The sequence below is a fragment of the Ambystoma mexicanum genome, chromosome 4q, assembly GCF_040938575.1.
Source record: "Ambystoma mexicanum isolate Mex_15411 chromosome 4q, UKY_AmexF1_1, whole genome shotgun sequence".
Lineage (NCBI taxonomy): Eukaryota > Metazoa > Chordata > Amphibia > Caudata > Ambystomatidae > Ambystoma > Ambystoma mexicanum.
This window is the reverse complement of record NC_090928.1, coordinates 1,199,199,430-1,199,216,973: the sequence shown is the minus strand read 5'-3', so window position 1 is coordinate 1,199,216,973 and position 17,544 is coordinate 1,199,199,430.

Sequence of the window (17,544 nt, the reverse complement as noted above, 5' to 3'; positions counted from 1 at the left end):
ATTTTCCAACAGGACCAACACATTCCTACGAACCTGGGCCTCATCCCTACAAAACAACCATGTCTGCCTCTATGAAAACCTCCTCTTCCCCTCTGGAAAGTTCCCATTTCCGTTCTGTTTACCCCCTGATCCATTGCTGATCCATTGCTGCATCTGTCCGTGGTTGGGCTGCACTTCTGTGGTGCTAGTAATCATAGCTCCTACCACGCTCAATTTAGCAAACTTATTCTGTGCCAGTTATGCTTCTGCTTTTTACTCTTTCTCCACTATATCCTTCTCCTTCTCTTGTCTCCATGTACAGTGCTGTTCTACATGTACCTGAATTTCAGCCCATACCTTTGTCTTAATACAACCTTATCTAAATTATTTTGCACTTCCTTAGGGAGAACCTTTAGTAACATGTGATAAAATATAGCTATATTCTTGTCCCATGTGTCCCCTGTCTCCGCTCACCACATCACCTGAATCAGATTAATATGCAGTGCAGGGTCATCTGCTTTCATGATATGGGTCATGATTGAAATCACGTCAGTTGTGTCTGCGTCTGCTACCCTCAAAGCTTTCCATACATGCCCTCGACAGTTGTTAAATCTCACTCCATCGTGATCATCACTGTTCATCTGTACCCCTGATACCGTGCCTTCCTCCATATTGTGTTCACCTGTTCTCCCAATAGCGCTGAAAACAAGCTCTTCATGTCCCCAACATCTAACGTGATCCCTACTGTCTGCTTTTGAAGTGCACATTTCCACTTGCCCCTCCCCACTGGGAGTGAAGGTAGTGCCTTCATTAAGTTGTTCCTATACATATGTGGCCAGGACAGCCTCATTACAGGTCGGGCGGTCCAGAATTAACAGTGGCGGTAAACCCGCCGCCACTGTTAATTCCGGACCGCCCGATCCCGCGTCCTGCAGGCGGGAGGTGATCTTCCCACCAGGTCTGACCTGGCGGGTTGAACACCTCCCACCTGCAGGCGGACGTGGAAACACCAGCACCATCACAAGATGGTGCCAGTGTTTCCACTTCCCCATTCCCATTGAGTCCTATTGGACTCAATGGGAATGGGGATTTACACCATTCCGCCTCCTGGAATCCCAGGACACCAGGGTCGTAATGCCCTGGTATTTCTGGGAGTCACGGAGGCGGAATGGTAATACGAGTCCAGCGGTAACCAGGTGGTTTTACCGCTGCGGTTACTGCCGGACTCGTAATGAGGCCATAGTGTGCTCTCACTAATCCCTTATGCAACAATGGGAAATGTGTCCCGTCTTTGTTGTCTGTGTCGTTCTCCCTCCCCTCTTGCGTTTTGCCAATGCCATTCGGCCCTGATGCATTCTCAGCATCGGGGCCCGTGGTGTCCCTGACCTCTGCCCAGCCCCTTGATCTTGTCGGGGGGAAATTCTGCCGGGGTCGGCCGGACCATCCGCAGACCTCCGGGCAGGGAGGCCCCAACTCCTCCCGTATATCCCAAAAGAGATAGAGTATGAGACACACGCAAGAAGCAAGGTGACTCTGCTGTTTATTAGACAAAACGGCAGGGATGGGTCAAGGAGCGTACGCGTCCGTCCTGACACACACACAATCGTGGGGCTCGCAGGCCCTTTTTACCTTAGTATGACGCGCTACTTGCGTCACTTGGAAAGTTTAGCAAAAACCTATCTCCACTCTGGATTGGTTACTCGAGTGGTAGGGTTAGTATAGCGCACATATAGAGAACGGTGTTAGTGGCTGAGGGTTAGTCAGGTGGTATACCTGGGCTGTCCCTTCAATTTGATACATGAAAATTGTTACATGAAGACCTCTGAGGATTGGTCAATGTGAATGGCGTCAGTGATAAGAACCCCATGTTCTAATTGGTCCGCTCGCGAGCCTCCCAGTCTGGGACTATCGCTGTTCCCAGCTCGCGGTACACCTGTCATTTGCAACAATGTTTTAACATGGGTAGGTGTAAACAATGTGAGGATTTATTCATATGTTGGGAGGTCGAATACTCCCACTGCTGCAGATGTCCAATGAGTCTTTTAATTGTATCTGCCTGTGTCTCGAAACGTGGGATTCAGGCGTCTCCTTCCTCCTGGGCTTGGCATCTTGTCAGGTTTGACTTTGTCACGTGAGGTGGGACCGTGTTTGAGGCAAAATTCAACACAATTAATATTGTTTTTCCTACTGTGTGCCTGGTTTATCTTGCAGGTGCGACCTTGGCGTTGGCTTGCAGCGTGCGAGATTGCAACATCGTGCCCTTGGCGGTGTGCTTTTGCCGGGCTCATTTTGCAGGGTCAGCAACCCAGTTCTTGCTCACTCAATGTTCATGGAAGCTTTTGCCTGCGGCCTACTTGGGCCTGGTGCATAGGTGGAACCGTTTGATGCAGGGCGCTTTAGGTTACGGTATCATATTGCTTCATCCTCAGTATCGTGTCCCCGTTATATTCTTCATTATGGTACATGGCTCTTAGAGGAAGCGTGAGCAAGCCTTTTTTATATAAGTTCATGATGCGTCTTGCGTTTCTGCATTTTGAGAGCCTATGTGGAAAATAATAAAGATGTACGTCCGTGAGTATGTCTGTCGCCTACGTCATAGCACTGAGTATATTCTTCGTGTAGATTGGTGCGGGAGTGTCCGGTGTGTATATTTGCACAGGTGTGCTGACCGTTGGCTAGGTCGTCATGGCATCTCTAACGACGTGTAGGTTTAGTCGAGTTGGTCCGTGCCGCAGGTGTCGGCATGGACAGGGCGGGCTGCTGGGCAGGTAGATGGGCACATCCGTATGTTCCTGTACCAGGGTATTTGGTCGTCCGGTAGATAGGCAAACTCCTCTCGTGGCGGGAGTCTGGGCCGTGATCCTCTAGGCCAAGCGCGAGAGGGGAAGGGCGGGAGCCTGTTCTTCCATTCTCCCACTTCAATCTTCCCCCTGTTTCTCATCCGTCTTCCCACCGCTTCTCTGCAACCTCCACTTCCCTATCGCATCTACCAGGTCATGATCTACATTCTTGGTGCGTGCGCTCCCCTGAGGTGGACCCTCTGTGTCTCCGCCTAATTTGGGGTGTCCCTCACTAGTCGCAACCTGGATATCCTTGATGACACTGCTACCTATTCTGAAAATAATTTCTCCTGCCCTCCACTGATCTGAATCTATTGCCACACTCTTCCCATCCCTTTGTCACAATTTTGCTCACACTATCTCCTCCTCTGTTTTTCTTCAGTGCTGCTTCTAATTCCCTCTGCACCCTAATCCCTACTTCCATACTCAATGAGTACTGTGTTGTATTGTTGTGCCCCACTGGGGTTCCCTGCCAGGGCTGGGTGGGGCCACATACTGGGGGTTGGTGTATCCCGCAGTGGGCTCTAGAGGAAGGCAATCACACAAAAAAGCGAACAGGTCTGTATTGTATCTATTATCATTCCTTCTTGTCAATAAACACAGCCTACATTGCCCTCCATCTGTATTAACTATGCCCTCCTGTGGTGACTAGACCATAGGTTGCGCTGGTGTGCTGCTTATCTAGGGGGGGACAGACAAAGAGGCTTGCCCTAACTTATTTGGAGCAAAAAGGAGAACCGCTAGATAGCATGGTTTAAAATACTTCAAAAGGCTCTATGCACTGGGCCCCAGAGTGATGGAGGTCATACAGGGTAGATTTCAAAACTTTTAATTATCCTCTTTAGTGACCTAATATTTAATAAAAAATGGTGACTCAAAACAAGGCTCACGAATTGGAGAGCTGCATGCACCTTTTGCTGCACACTTGTGTTCCTACAAAGTGGTTTCCTTAATGCTGGGAGAACAGGAACCACAAATGGGCCGACCGGTTTCATTGGTGTGACAAAGTATAACGACTTTCTTCAGGGCCGAGGTACCATGATGGGCACCACACAAAAAGGCTGGGTTGGAACTGGCAACTGCATCCCACTGTGCAATACCAGATTTTGCCTAAGCTCCCTTGGGGCGTCTTTGCCTCTTCAAGTGGGGACTGTTAAGTAGTCCAGGATGCCTTAGTTCCATCTAGTTGACTCGCCGGACAGTACATTCGCTGAGGGAAGGATGCATAAACTCTAATTAAATGGACAAAACTAAAGCTCCAAAAGGTTGCCTAAATCTCTAACTACCATAAGCTGCTATTCCTAACGAAACGTAAGCCAAAATGGCAGAACTCTTGCTCATGCGGCACACAGCCCTCATGTTCCTACAGCATGACCCTTACCCTATCTAACTGCTGGACACTTTAGTTACATTTTCACCTGCTACCAAAAGCTTTTGTAAATATAAAATGAAACAGCATATTCTAAGATCTCCTTGCTGCAACCAAAGCACCACTTCAATCACTACTTCTAGCTACAAAACTATTAAGCACGCCCTTTTTCTAACCTCTAAATATAATAAATAACATTATTATACTGTTGCTCGTTCTTTCATTGTTTGTTATCCTCTCCAGGCTGGATTACTGCAAAAGCCTCTTCCTCAACCTGCCTCTTTCTTCCCCCACCCTTGTCAACTAATCCAGAATAGAGCTGCAAGACTTATCCTTGGCCACAAGCCCAGGGACCATATCTCTTCTGCCCTAATATCTCTCCACTGGCTCCCGGTTGCTCCAAGGATCAAAATAAAAACCCTTTGCATCATCCACAAGGCTGTCTGGCCCTGGGATCACACTACCTGCAGCTCTCTCTTACTGAATACCCTGCTTCCAGATCCCTTCAATCTTCTGGTTCCAACTCCCTGCTGATGAAACGTTTCTCCAAGCAGAGAGTTGGGAGCAGATCTCACTCCTCGGGTGGTTCCCTCCTCTGGAACAGTCTCCATCTCCCTCTCCATCTTGAACCAGATCACCTCAAGTTCTTCAAACAACTCAAGACTTTTCTCTTCTTCTCCTCCTTGCCTACCTCCCTCCCATGCTAACCATCGCCACAGTTGCTGAGATTGCTGGCCTGGTTCCTCAAGTGTCCAATAGGGTCCTGCCAACCTGCACTATCCTCTGGCCCACACGGACCTGTTGGGTGGTTTGTCCCAGCCCTGCACTTACCTGTTGGGTGGTAGACCTCCTTCTTTGCTTGGGACTTCTACAGGCATGCACTTACTTATTTCCGCTCCAACAGGCAACTTTGGCACTCCACCCATTGGGGGACTGTGAGGAAGTGACGGTGAAAACCGAGGGAGCACGGTCTGCAGCATGCAGGGAAGGAAGAGGTTAATCAAGGTGTGCGAGACAGTTACGAGAACAAAGAAATGTCAAGTGTGAGCCCAGGTACGGAGAGAGGCGGAGTTGGGTTAATGGTTTTTGTTCTGCTTTTCTTTAAAAGGAGGAAGAGGGCGACCACAAGGGGTAAGGTTGTGCCACAAGGGACCAAGGAGACTGCAGTTAGTGGTGCGGAAGAGGCATTGGTTTGGGCCTATTAGCCAGTCTGGGGAAACGCTACCAGAGGACCAACGTGACCGGGCGCAGCTGTGCAACAGAGTGACGTATGAACAAGATATCGAAGCCCGACTATCGAATAACGGCCGGAAGAGGAATAAGAGGAAAACAAGGGATTACCACACAGAACGCCACCACCGAGGGAGCAGGTGAGCCTGCCAAAGATTGTAGGGGATGTTGGGGAGAAAAGGGGAAAGTGCCAAATGGAACGCCACCAACGAGGGAGCAGGTGAACCTGCAGATGAGAAAAGGGGCTGTGGGCAGGAAAAGGGGTGAACTCTTAAGCGGAACACTGCCACCATGGGATTTGTACATAACTGGGACAGTCGGTACCATGTCTTCACAAGTAGAGTACTAAGATAGGGGAACTAGGACACAGGGCAGGGGGTGAGTTAACCACTGCTCTGCAGTCAGAGTGATGGACTACTTATAAGCAACAGTTAAGAACCACATGCAACTTCCCTTTAGTCTCAGTGTACTTTGCCTAACGAGACTCAAGAAGTGACAAGTGGTGGCACCGGTGGGATCAAGGAGTGAACGCCATGGAGGGTCTGCTGAAAGCACTGACAGAAGGGCAACAGCAACTACAGCATCCACTACAGATCCAGAGTCAGCAGGCCCAGGCCGACAGGCAAACGTTTCAACAGGCCCTGCAGATACAGCAAGCACAACTAGTGGAGCCTACAACCACAAGAAGGCATGCACAAGTACCGTCCACGGTATTGCAAAAGTATGTACTGGGAGAGGACCTGGCACATTTCTCTGCACCCTTTGAGCAGTTGGCCATGAATTCTCTGTGGCCACAAGAACGATGGAGTCACTATGCGGCCCCCTTCATGATAGGGGAAATGCAGAGGACCTACCTGGCGGCCAATCCTAGTGGAGCCATGGCCTACATAGATATGCAGAAGTTTGTCCTGGAGAGGATAGGTCACAATGAAGAAACACACACGGTTAAGTTCCGGGATACAAAGTTGTTATCCCAGGAGATGCCACAACAGTTATACTATAGAGTAAAGGAGTTGGCAGACAAATGGCTGCAGCCAGTCACTACCACTACCCACGAAATGTTTGAGAGAATCATCCTAGAACAGTTTGTGAATACCTTGCCGACCCTGGTAAAAAGGTGGGTGAAACAACATCACTGTCCAAGCCTAACAGAGGCCGTCAATTTAGCCTCAGCATATCAGAAGTCTGGTCAGGGAAGAACTAATAGAATGGCTGGAAGGCCCTCTGACCCTCCTAACCGGCCGGGTCTGGGAAGAGGAACGACTGCAATACCCCAGAAACAGAGACTGGAGAGGGAATACTGGTCCGGACGAATGTTACAATGCTACAAATGCAGAGAATGGGGACATATTGGCCGGCATTGCCAAAAAAAAGAGTAATGTTGAGCCCATGGATATTGGGCTATTTGATGTAAACCGGCTGGGGCATACCAAGGAGAACAAGGCCCAACCCCAAGACCGCAGTACCCCTATGTCTATGAGGCAGAAGTGGAAGAAATCCCCACATGAGCCCTGCTGGTCTCCGGAAGCCTGCAAACGGCAGTCAGTGCCCAACTGGTAGGTGGTGGGAAAAACCAGGGAGAACGAACACCGATGCGTTGTGTGCATGGAGATGTGAAAGTGTATGCTACCTAGGATATCAGGGTGAAGTTGGCTGGGGAAACCTTAAAAGTCAAGAGCGCTGTGCTACCTGTGCTCCCTGAAGCTCTAGTGATAGGGTCAGATGTGGCACTAATGCCTAAACTCATACAAAGCATCGAAGAGAATTGGTTGGCTAGCATTCCCTTCTAGGGAGAAGAAATTGCAACTCCGGCAGGACGCAACCCCAAGAGTCGGGCAATGAAACGGTCACTACAGAAGAAGTATCATGAGCAGGTTATGATGCTTGTCGCAGTCGATTGGAAGATAGATGAGCAAGGTGACAATTATGGGATGCACAAGAGCTGGACCCCATATTAAGAAATGCCTGCGTCACAGCGCTTGAAGGAAAACAAGACGAAGGGACACACTCTATGCAAGAAAAGGTTCTATAATACCGGGTGGTATAGCAACCTGGGGAAGAACCCCTTGAACAGCTATTGGTCCCTAACATGATTCGGCCAACGGTGTTGGAAGTCACTCATATACAAGTGGGAGAGGGACACTTGGGGTCCGAGAAACCTTTACAGAAAGTCCTGGCATGGTTCTTCTAGCCCAGAGTGTATGAAAAAACACAGTGGTTCTGTCACCAATATGATGAGTGTCAGAGAAAGAATAGAGCTAACATCCCAAAAGCCTTGCTACAGGTGATGCCCCTAATTACCGTACCCTTTCAATGGATAGTAATGGACATTGTAGGGCCTCTTGAGCCCTCCATTAGAAGGCATAAATATCTATTGGTAATTTTGGACTATGCTACCAGATATCCAGAAGTATTTCCCCTATGGAGCCTCACAAAGCAACAGGTCTGCAGCGCCCTAATGCCTTTTATTGCCCAAGTGGGGTTCCCCAAAGAGGTCATCACGGAGCAGGGGACTAACTTTATGTCATCCATACTAAAGCAAGTATATAAAACCCTCCACACAGAACATTTAAAAACCTCTGTCTACCATCCACAAACTGATGGTTTGGTAGAACTGTATTATCAGACGATCAAACAAATGTTGAGGAAAAAAATGACGCCCACTGATATGGACTGGGATCGAATGGTACCATGAATCCTCATGACTCTTTTCGAAACACTCCACAATCCTCCACGGGGTTTGCCCCCTTTGAGCTGTTGTTTGGATGGAAAGTGAGGTCCCTCTTGGATATCCTGAAGGCGGAATGGATGGACCAGCCCCAGCAAGAGGTATCCTTGACTGAAAATGCCACCAAGTTGACAGAAAGCGTATTGAAGCTGCAAGCGTTCACCAACACGCGCTTCCAAAAAGCACAACAGGTACAGGAGTCCCAGTATAACAGAGGAACGATACTGCAAAGTTTTAAGGGGGGGTATTGGTGCTGATTCCATTCTCAGAGGACAAAATGTTGGTGGCTTGGAGGGGCATGTATCCGATAGAGCAAGTACTTGGGACGGTTACATAAAAGGTCTGGCAAGAAGAGCAGTGATTCCCGGTGCAAACCTATCACATCAACTGACTGAAGAAATTGGTGGAGCTCGTCCTGACGGTCGCACTAATCAGTACAGAACCACAAACTTCCCAGAGATGCATTTCGTATGGGACCGACTTGGGTTAGAGGTGTAGCAAATTAGTCCAGACTTGGGAAAACCAGGAAGAGAACAACTTGCGCAGCTCCTCTGAGAGTTCCAGAAGAAATACTCATCCTTGCCCGGGAGGACTACAAAAGCAAATCACAAGATAAACATCAGCCCAGGGACCACAGTCAGGGTACGGCCCTATAGAAATCCGGAAGCTAGGGTGCAAGCTGTGAACAAGGAGATACAGTCCATGTTGGCAATGGAAACATGCAATTCTGTATGGATTTTGGAAAACTAAATGTGGTTTCCAAGTTCAATGCCTACCCAATGCCCAAGACTGAAGATCTACTGAAAGGGCTTGGGAAAGCAGTGTACTGCACCACCATCGATTTGTCAAAATGGTATTTGCAGATCCCTCTCTGGCCAGGTGACAGAGAAAAGACAGCCTTTGCTACACCATCTGGTTTGTACCAAATTACGGTGCTACCGTTGGGCCTACATGGGGCCCTGCAACCTTTTAAAATCCCATGATCTCCCTCTTGAGGGGACATGAACAGTATGCAGGAGCTTACCTCGATGACTTCATTCTATATTGCACTTCCTGGAGCTCGCATCTGCAGCATCTACGGGCTGTGTTTAAATCTTTGGAAATAGACGGTCTCAACATCAATCCCAAAAAGACTTCAGTTGCCTTCGCCCATACTATTTAAGATACTAGGTCGGTCAGGGCACCATTCGGCCTCAACAGGATAAAATGGAGGCTATTGATTGGCTTCTTTTCCTTGCCAATGCCAGAAAAATCCCGGTTTTCCTGGGTTTCATAGGCTACTATAGAAGGTTCATGTAGCACCTTTCAACATTGAAAGCCAGGTTGACAGATCGCCTACAGTCCACCCGGACCACCAAGGTTAATGATAATCGAGATGCCGAACAGGCATTTAGAGATCTGAAGAAGGCCTTGCAGAACATGCAGTGTTGCATTGTCCAGATTATTGGGCGCCTTTCTTCTTGCATACAGATGTGTCTGGAGAAGGGGTAAGGCGGTTCTATTTCAGAACCAGGGTGAAGGAGAGCGCCCAATACTGTTTATCAGCAGGAAACTGATGTGCCACGAGTGGCCCTACGCCACTATTGAGAAGGAGTGTCTGGTGGTTTCGTGGGCTATTGAGTCGCTGAGGTATTACTTCCTGGGATGCAAATTTACCCTAGTAACGGAGATTGCGCCATTGGTTTGGATTTCAAGGAATTAAAAACTCTAAGCCCAGGATCCTGCAGTGGTTTCTGGCACTACAGCATTTCACCTTCACGACTGTTCACTGACTGGGCAAACTGCTGACGCAAGCGGTTTTCCTGTCTAGAGCGCATACCCTGCCGAATGTCATGGCTTGGTTGGGAGGCTATGTGAGGAAGTGACATTAAAAAACTGAAGAAGCACAGTCTGCGGCAAGCAGGGAAGGAAAAGGTTAATCAGGGTGTGCAAGACGGTTAGGAGAATGAAGGACTGTCAAGTGTGAGCCCAGGTGCAGAGAGAGGCTGAGTTGGGTTAATGGTTTTTGTTCTGCTTTTCTTTAAAAGGAGAAAAAGGCACACCATAAGGGGGTGGTCATGCCAGAACAGAGTGACCTATTAACAAGGTAACAAAGCCCAACTCTCGAATAACGCCCAGAAGAGGTGAAAGAGGAAAGCAAGGGATTACCACATGGAAGGCCGCCACGGCGGGAGCAGGTGAACCTGCTGAAGACTGTAGGTGACATTGGGGAGAAAGAGGGAAACTGCCAAGTGGAATGCCTACACCGAGGGAGAAAGTGAGCCTGCAGAAGAGAAAGGGGACATGGGCAGGAAAAGGGATGACCTCTTAAGCGGAATGCCACCACCGTGGGATTTGTTCATAACTGGGACAGTCAGTACCAGGACTTCCATAGACTAACATAGGGGAACTGGAACACAGGGCAGGGATGAGGTAAACAGACTACTTATAAGCAACAGTTAAGAAATAAATAAAGATCTGCATGCCACTTCCCTTCAGACTCAGTGTAATTTGCATGACAAAACCCTATAGAGGGACCCTATAGCACTTACCGCCCACCCCCCCTTTCTTTTTCACTGCACTTGCCCGTTCCAAATGTCACAAGGCCTAGCAGGACCACTTTTCGTTTTATTATTTATTAATAGCCATTTCTATAGGTTTTTGTATTCCCTTGCTCTCTTCCCTTTTGCCTTGTGGTGCTTTGAAATACTGTTCTTGTTGTACAAGCGCCTATAATATCCAATAAATAAATAAAATAAATAAGGCTCTGTGGTGCTCTCTTAAAATGTGTCATTGGTAACTACAAATAGCACGTGTGCAGAACTGTCAAACCAAACAGCAAAATACTGACAGTAAATTACCAGCTGTCCTAGTGATTACAATTTATGCAGTCTAAACCTCTTTGCATGGTTAGGATATTGCACTTGCATTCTGCTTTACTGGACCAATCCCTGCTCATGGCTGGAGTGGACTCCTGTTGATGTCACACCCAAGAGAAAGAAAGACAGCAAGAAACAAGTTGGTGGTAGGCTTCTTCCAATGCCCAGAGCACTGCTGCATATCCTATTCCGCCTCCTTCCCTCCTACTGATAACAAAGACCTTTAGATATGCAGTACCTTGGTGTGAGGTTACTCTTCCTGAGTGGGTGTGCTTCTTTGGTACCTGGGCCAGGGCAGCTGCCTGCTGTGCGCCTCTTTTTCGGGGAGGGTGTTACTGGACCTCACAAAGAGAATCAAAGAGAAGCTGGGTCCTCTGGGTTCCTGTCCTGCCATGTGGCACTATAAGCACATCTGACCGCATACACATTCCCACCCAAAGCAGAGATGACTAGTAGGAGCTGACATATATGTGTGATGTCAATGGGGACATGAGGAATGCTTGTGGTCTCATGCAGAAGGGATGTGACCTAGCAGTTCAGGCTGGACTACCCCTATAGAGGTGAGACCAATTATGATTTTCATATGGTCTTTCCCCTTCTGTGAAGAACGATGGTCTGGAGGGTTGCCCAGAGCAATGCCATTGGTTAAGATTCAGTCTAGACCTTACAGCCATCACCTCATTGTTTTTGTTTTGTCATCCCAAGTGGGACGGGTATACCCAGACGTTGGTCCCATGCCTGCAGGGCCTAGAGACCCAAGCTACTCCTCACTGACAAAGCCCAACAATCCTGAAACATGTTTGGGGATGCTTGTGGTCTCATGCAGAAGGGATGTAACCTAGCAGTTCGGGCTGGACTGCCCCTTTTGGGGTAGGACCAAGTCTGATTTGCATATGGTCTTTCCCCTTCTGTAATGGCTTGGCAGCCAAAGAACAATGGTCTGGAGGGTTGCCCAGAGCAATGCCAGAGGTTAGGATTCAGTCTAAACCTTCCAGCCATCACCTCATTTTTTGTGTTTTGTCACCCCGAGTGGGACAGGTATTCCCAGACGTGGGTCCTGTGCCTGCTGGGCCTAGAGACCCAAGCTGCTCCTCACTAACAAAGCCCAACAATCCCGAAACATGTCTGGGGATGCTTGTGGTCTTGTGCAGAAGGGTGTGACCTAGTAGTTTGGGCTGGACTGCCCCTTTTGGTGTGGGACCAAGTCTGATTTGATTTGCATATGGTCCTTCCTCTTCTGTGAAGAACGGTGGTCTGGAGGGTTGCCCAGAGCAATGCCAGTGGTTAAGATTCAGTCTAAACCTTCCAGCCATCACCTCTTTGTTTTTATTTTGTCACCCCAAGAGGGACGGGTATGCACAAACGTGGGTCCCATGCCTGCTGGGCCTAGAGACCCAAGTTACTCCTCACTGATGAGGCCCAACAAGGCCAAAACATGTTTGGGGATGCTTGTGGTCACGTGCAGAAGGGATGTGACCTAGCAGTTCGGGCTGGACTGCCCCTTTTGGGGTGGGACCAAGTCTGATTTGCATATGGTCTTTCCCCTTTTGTAATGGCTTGGCAGGCGAAGAACGAGGGTCTGGAGGGTTGCCCAGAACAATGCCAGTGGTTAAGATTCAGTCTAAACCTTCCAGCCATCACTCTTTGTTTTAGTTTTGTTACCCCGAGTGGGACGGGTACGCCCAGACGTGGGACCCGTGCCTGCTGGGCCTAGAGACCCAAGCTACTCCTCACTGATGAGGCCCAACAAAACCAAAACATGTTGGGGGATGCTTGTGGTCTCGTGCAGAAGGGATGTGACCTAGCAGTTCGGGCTGGACTGCACCTTTTGGGGTGGGACCAAGTCTGATTTTCATATGGTCTTTCAGCTTCTGTAATGGCTTGGCAGGCAAAGAACGATGGTCTGGAGAGTTGCCCACAGCAATGCCAGTGGTTAAGATTCAGTCTAAACCTTCCAGCCATTACCTCTTTGTTTTTGTTTGGCACTCGAGTGGGATGGGTATGCCCAGACGTGGGTCCCATGCCTGCTGGGCCTAGACATCCAAGCTACTCCTCACTGATGAGGCCCAACAAGGCCAAAACATGTTTGGGGATGCATGTGGTCTCGTGCAGAAGGGATGTGAACTAGCAGTTCGGGCCGGACTGTCCCTTTTGGGGTGGGACCAAGTCTGATTTGCATATGGTCTTTCCACTTCTGTAATGGTTTGGCAGGCAATGAACAATGGTCTGGAGTGTTGCCCAGAGCAATGCCAGTGGTTAAGATTCAGTTTAAACCTTCCAGCCATCACCTCTTTGTTTTTGTTTTGTAACCCCGAGTGGGACGGGTATGCCCAGACGTGGGTCCCATGCCTGCTGGGCCTAGAGACCCAAGCTACTCCTCACTGGTGAGGCCCAAAAAGGCTGAAATATGTTTGGGTATGGTTGTGGTCTCGTGCAGAAGGGATGTGACCTAGCAGTTTGGGCTGGACTGCCCCTTTTGGTGTGGGACCAAGTCTGATCTGCATATGGTCTTTCCCCTTCTATAATGGCTTGGCAGGCGAAGAACGGTGGTTTGGAGGGTTGCCCAGAGCAATACAGTGGTTAAGATTCAGTCTAAACCTTCCAGCCATCACCGCTTTGTTTTTGTTTTGTCACCCCGAGTGGGACGGGTATGCCCAGATGTGGGTCCCGTGCCTACTGGGCCTAGAGACCCAGGCTACTCCTCACTGATGAGGCCCAACAAGGCCGAAACATGTTTGGGGATTCTTGTGGTCGTGTGCAGAAGGGATGCGACCTAGCAGTTCAGGCTGGACTGCCCCTTTTGCGATGGAACCAAGTCTGATTTGCATATGGTCTTTCCCCTTCTGTAATGGTTTGGCAGGCGAACAACGATGGTCTGGCGGGTTGTCCAGAGCAATGCCAGTGGTTAAGATTAATTCTCAACCTTCCACCCATCACCTCTTTGTTTTTGAATTGGTTTGTGGTGGCTATGATCATAATTAGGCCCATGCACTGCCTAAACTCAGGCTTTGCTTATTCTTATAGATTTCCCTGTCACCAGCATGGGGTACTCATGATCATTGTCATTTGGGTACAGGGGGCATATTTTAACTTTTGCTCCTGTGCTGCAGTGACTTTTCTGTCACTGAGGCAGTCCAGTGGGCATCTTCTGACCTTTGAGCCTGCTGTGCGCCATGAGCAGAGCGGGTGCCGCGAATCAGGCTACTTATGTAACAGTGCACAAGTACACTATGCTTTTGGCATGGAGTTGCAACAAAGGGGAAACTGGTTAGCAGATTACCTCTTTTGGAGAGGACTACCCACTTAAGTTTATGTACTAATAAAAATCAAAAAAGCCAGGTCTTGGACCCTTGCCAGATGGTATTTCCTTACAGGTAGAGCTAATGTTGAGAATGTCCAGGCTATCCATAAGGAAGAAGGAGGAAGAATGGAGAGAACTGGAAGAAGCAGGAGTGAGGCATTCAGCTGTAGGTGAAGGGTATGCTAGTATATTATAAATGCATTTTCGAGAATATGTCCCCTAATGATTTGTAGATCTTTCCACAAAGCTGATGGCAACACTTGCTTCTCTGCTGGGTATTATCAGCAGAGAATCGTTTGAGTACTTTGAAGAGTTCAACTTAACTGTTTCTGGTTGCACAATGCAGTCATTTAGCATATGCAATGTTATTCCAGTTGGCTCTGGAACTTATAAAGCAAAAGAGCATGCAATTGCAGGACATTTATTTTCAACACCCTTCCTCAAATTGCTGTCCTTTGTGTTTAGAGGATTTGAGTTTGGAGGTTAATCAAAAGTTTGCTCTATATCTAAGGAAAATTAATTTGGATGTATAAACATGATCGTCAATGACAAATGTTGCGGTGAAGTGAGGCATTCAATTCAATGTCATATCAAATGTTAAATGTATGACTTATTACTAATGATAATCAGCAGTTCAAACCCAAAATTATTTTAATGGAGGGATTGTTGGATACAAATCTCCTTTCTTTCACAAGTTGTGGTTCTGACCATGTACCCTAACTTTCAGGAAAGATGTGCAAGGCCACATCTCACTCTTATACCAAGAAAGACAGAAGCCTTGAGTTTTCCATCTTGCAAATGTGTGGTAAATGCACAAGCTAATACAGAAGAAATTGCAATATTTGTTGTGATTCAGATCTACCCTTTAGGAAAACTGCAAAAATTGTATCAGCATTGTACCTTTGATTTTATCTAAATTATTGTAAGAGATTGTGCATTTTTTAGATTTTTTTATATAAAGTGTAATATTAGCTGTGCAAACATCTTATTCGGGAATGCACATTTAAAGTACTGTATGCATAGCTAGCCCAGGAGTACTTGCAGCCCACTTTACTCCTGTCTAGCAGAGTTTGACAATTGCTACCTGCTTTAGACTTCCCAGAAGCCTTGTAGTTTCTTCAGCATTTAAGGACATTGTCAGGCACATCAGTGCCGGCGCGTCCAAGCTGGTTTGTGCAGGTTTGCTTCCAGGAATCAGGAGATCTGGTATCTGTTCTGTGTGAAACAGTAGTTCTTCTGGTGTGTTGTCCGGCCGCTTGTTGCCCTATTAATATAGTTTTTGTGCATTATGGCTCATTTAATGTCCTACACGATTTTCTATGCACACCATGTGCTGCCGTTGCTTTACCCAATTTCCTTGTTGATAAACATGGAAGAGCATTGGCTAAATGCCTCTATGAGGACTGCCTAGTTCCCACGGAGTACCCAAATGGAGGAAATGTAAACGTCTACTTTAAAACACTCATTGGTGATATTCAACCCACGACTAATATCAACATAGGAATAATTTCTTGCTATTCACCTAGCAATACCAGTATTAAAGCAACTCAAACTCTATCAGATGCACCTAAAGCTACCCTCTCTCCCTTCATGACTAAGACTATCGTTTTGACTCCTACGCCATCCACTCAGGGATCAACAATCTCGGACAACGACCAATTGACGCACATAAGTATATTGAATGCGGGTTTATCTAATAACTCACTCAAGAATACCATGCCTTTCTGCACACCTTTGTCAATATTAAAATGTATCTCTTGTCAAACACGGGTTGAGGTGGAGGACTACCTTAATAATTCTGACATTGATATAATTAAGCAATATGACCCGAGCGGCAGGGGCATTACCGACTCAGGTAATGCCCCGGGGCCGTAGTTATAGGCCCGAGCGAAGCTCTCTAATAATGAGAACATTGATTCTGGTAATGCTGCTATTTTAAAGAAGATGGAATTTCTTTATCTTTTATGGGAAATGCGATGCTGTTTTGGAACATAAGAGTTGCTTTGGAGAAGTTTATGTGAAGATTTTAAGAGTAAAATAAGAAAACAAAATACAAAATAAAAGGTGTCTCTCAAGCATATGCACAAAAAACAAAAAAAAAACGGCTCTCAAAAGGGAAATGGGGCACACTATTTAAATTTACATTCATCACGCTCAGATTTTTTTGATTTTTCTGCGGCCATCGCGGTTGTCCGTGGATAACACGTATTACATATGGGGATTTTGGGGTTGAGAGGCATGCAAATGAGAATGAGCAGAGCAAGGGATTGGTCAATAAGGTTTACTGGGTGTGTTGTGTAAGGAGAGAGTTTCTCAGAAAGTATTGATCCTGAGAGAAGAACAGATAACTATGGCTGTGTCTTTCCGAAAACAGATTATCTGGATTATGGTAGACTCATGGATAAATTGGTTGGAGGTGCATGCAGAACGCTGTGGAGTGGCTGCACATCTTGGATTCCCTCATGTGGAATTGGACTGGCATGGAGTGCGTTGAATGAAGTGGCTGGATTTGGTACCTCTCTGTGCTACTTTGGTGACACAGCATCATCCACACATAATTATTATTCATTGTGGAAGGAACAGTTTAGGACATGTGTCTGGAATTCCTTTGCAATTTGCAAAGAAAGAAGGACTTTGGAAGGTAATGTACATGTTTGCAAATTCCCAAGTAATTCTTTCTCGTATTGCGCAGAGACAAATGTGGCTGCATTCTTCTTCATTTGGTCCACAAATGGAGAAAGCGAGGCACAATGTCAATAAGGCTGTTTGTGCCTTTTTAAGAGATGTTGGCATGTCCTCTTTTCACAATGAAAATATTATGTTTCGTATCACATACATTTTTCGCAGAGATGGAGTATATCTTATGCTGGCAATCAGATTTTTCTGTGAAATATACAAAATGCATTGCAACCTTTTTTGTAATCACATTAATTCATGTTGCAGTAGGTGTTAATCATTTGAGGTTTTTGAAACACAAAAAAAACACTACCAAAAGGCTCTTTTCAGAGCCACCACTTCGTCCCACATAAAAGTGCAATGGTTCTGATTGGGCAGCACCCCCCAAAAAAATGTCCACAGACTGTCCGCAGACTTCTAAAAAATGCACAGGTCCCTGCACTATTTATTTGTCACTTTTGATTTTAAACTGTGAAAGGGGGATCTAAAAAGAGCCTTTTTTTGGGGAGGTTTTGTTGTATTATATTTTCTTGGGTTTTTTAAACACAACCCACAAGGAAAGG